We start from the raw sequence: 3598 nt of genomic DNA on the forward strand, positions 1-3598 counted from the left end.
AGGCTGTGTTACTAGGGCTGTGTGTGTGTGTATATATATATATATATATATATGTAAACTTTCACTTTCTCTCTATCATACGAGAGATGGAACTTTAATCGGGGAAACGACTGTTTGTTTCCCCCTAACTTTGCAGCATCTTGGCAGGCAGGTATTGTGAAAGTTCAATTGGTGAAATAGATTTCAGTTACTTTTTAATTTAAAATAGCTAACTGCATATAACATTATAAATAGATATTTTGTTTGTAAGAACTATATTAAAGGTTTTCTATCGTTTGTCTTCGAAGAAAATCAAACGCATAAAGATGAAACAACGTTGAGAATTTTCATTTTGGTACGTCATTAAATGTATGACTAATTCTATGAACACGGCTCTATATTCCTTTCTTAGTGCTGCTGAGCTGAAGAAGAACGCAGTACTTTTATTTTATAACCGTCGTTGAACAGACGACTCAATGTATTAGGTTTACGACTACTAATGTTCGACTCCGAAGCCGTGTAATTTTAAAACCAATCCAGAAGACAAGGGAATTCCTGGATCAAGTATTAGGTGAAATATGCCTTCGTGGATTACTTTTTGTTGGAACTATTGGAGAAGAAAATTACGAAAACCTCCAAGAGTTTGCCTGATTGCAAAAGGATTCTAACCCATGATCGTCGGTGCTAGCTGGATGAGGAACTCGTATCGACAAACTGTCTCTTGGATTCGAACCCGGTTCACCTCATTGAAAAGCGAACTCTCTTTCCCTGTCCTTCACTGTAGTCAAAAGCTTTCCTTTACCTATTGCCAGAGCTGTAGAGGTCGTAGGATACTTTTCTGTGGGTCAGTTTATTTACCATTCCTATGGAGCGGTTCATGGTTTTAAGAATATCTGTACTATTTCGGAAGCAAGTAGTTATATAGTTATTCCTTCATCCTGAGAGTGAAATCGAGTTCATAATGTCCTAAATACTGAAAGTATGATGGATTCTATCAGAAATTTTAATCCCCATGTTTTAAACAAACTAGTCAGAATTTGTGGTGTATGCACCCAGGCATTGTGGTTCTGCAAAATGAGACATGAGCTCAGAAAAAAGTGTCGGTGACATTTCGATCTTCATAGTGACCCAGAATGTTCTATTTCTTATTTACTGACACTAGAATAAATCAGCGGTAGGAATTAAACTGTTTATATTCCCGAGTCCATCGTTGAATTTTTTTACGCTTTCGTTATAACTGTTCTATTTCGTTTTCATACTGTAGGTTTCCAAAAGTCTTTAAAAAATTTCATTTTATTTTTTTTTCCAATAATTTATCATCTTTTTAAATTTGGCATGACCTTAAAACTCGACAAAAAGTGAAAGGTATTTGAGAGTTGAAAGTATGACTAGAGAAAGTGAAAGTATAATTAGAGAAGTTGAAAGTATAACTGGGAAAACTAGAAAAAAAAGCTTAGATAAATCTGTTTATCTTTTCTATTATTAACAGTGTTGATAAATGGAGTAGATAAAATCTAAAAATAGAGATTATTTAGTGTTAGAATAGCAATCAAATTATCAGTTAATTAAAAAATACTAATTAAACTACTCTACAAAAAATAATAAAAGACGTCATTGTAAAAATTTATACTTTCCAGGAATTTGATGAAAGTTTTAATTGAATTTAAAAGATGACTTGTTTACGGCTTCCTATATTGAATCAGTACTTTTTCTCTATTGATTTTGCTTTTTACTACACTTATTTTTCTTTTCTTTTTCAATATCCGTCGATTTTAAATTATTTAGTTCGATGAAAACACGGTTTAGAAACATAACTATAACCAAAATAGATATGCACTTTCAGGAATACTGATTCAGTAACATAGCATCGATCGACACGCTGTTCACGTTGACTGCTGATCATATGAAAAAATTAAATATTAAAGAGCGTGCAATAAAATCTTAATCAGTATCTCTCACAGTTTCATTTATAATAAAGAGTAATGCAAAAAGAGTCATCTTTCAAACCCTCGATTGGATTTTTTTTTCTTGAAGTTAATGAAACGGTTATAAACGATTTTTAGGATTGGAGGCTAAAATTACTCCTTTTTTGTAACCGCAATTAAGTTTTTCTAGGAATTGTAGGTAGTCAGATAGAATATTTACAGATAGGAAAGTTATAGATACCTGCAGTATTTTTTTTTAATGGCGGGCACTTGGAACTATTGTCCATTGGCCATAAAAAGTGCCAGAACTGCTAACTCTCTTTTCGTTACCCAGTGGGCACCTGTGGCGAAGTCACGGCTGTTTAGGAACGTCGCCCACATCACACTACCACCACCCGTTTACAGGGCGGGTCACATTCACACACAAAGGAGAAAGCACATAGAACACAAATAGGGAGAAAGAAACATCCATGCCTTGCCCGGGAGCATGTAAACTCTCTTTACACACATAGTATCCCCAAGAGATTTTGAGCGCGCTGATTGGCTTTCTCGGCAACGCCATCTGTGACGTATGGCTATTTCATTCTGCCATGCTTGTTATTTTCAGCATAGAGTGATTTCTATACTCCAGCTTTTGTGTACAAACTTGAAATGTCAGTTTTTTCAACAGAGAAACTGCCTTCTTCATTTAAAAATGAAGTAAAAAATATTTCCTCAAATACCATTACCCTTAGAAGCAATGTTCTAAATTTAGACGATTGCAACAAGTGGGTAATGGAATTTGGGGAACTTACCAATACGAAATGGAATTCTAGAACTTCCAAACCTCATGGACAAAGATTTGTTTGTAGGTAAATAACTAGTTTAGTTATTTTAAGAAAGAATTGTATTTAATTTTTATGGAAAATGCTTTTTTCGTTACATTTATGATTATTACATACATAAATTCTTATGAAGCTAATATCCCTCTAATTTATTGAATAACTTTGAAATCGAATTTAATTGCCTTACTTTATTCTTATACTCACTATAAAATGAAAACTGAATAGTTTTCACTTGATAATTATTTAATTAAATGAATGTTTATTGAATTAAGTTAATATTTTATTTATTTCTTGTGGATTACTAAAATTAAATTATAAAACTTTTAATTTAAGATTTATTAGGGGCGCCATCTATTATTATAAATTAAAACTAAGAAATCTGCATTATGCCTACCTATTTATTACTTATTTTTAATGTTTCTTTTCCTTCTTTTTTTTTGTTGAATTTTTTATAATACCGAAAAACTATTAATTGACATTTAAGATATCAAGCAATTGTCTTTTAAGATGTTTATTTTATAAATTTTTGATTGCGTAATTCCCATCAAAATAAAAGTAAATGATTATGAATTGTCCATTAAATTAATACCATGAGTAATTAAAGAATAAATTTACAAAATATTCCCTCTTTTAATTCTAGTACATTTCTATTGGATTGTACAGATATTTTTTTATTATTTAAGTGCAGGAAATTATTTGTTTGTCCCCACAGTGCGTCGTTTATGAAAGTGGCGCAGGAGAAATGTAAAAGAAGTTTTTCAAAAAATTCTACAATTTTTGCATTTTTTTAACATTTTAGAATATCATCCTCTAGGATATGATGAGATCTTTTTCAAACATGATTTTAAAAATTTATTCATATGCATTTTA

This window comes from Parasteatoda tepidariorum, chromosome 9 (assembly GCF_043381705.1).
Source record: "Parasteatoda tepidariorum isolate YZ-2023 chromosome 9, CAS_Ptep_4.0, whole genome shotgun sequence".
In the NCBI taxonomy this organism is placed as follows: domain Eukaryota; kingdom Metazoa; phylum Arthropoda; class Arachnida; order Araneae; family Theridiidae; genus Parasteatoda; species Parasteatoda tepidariorum.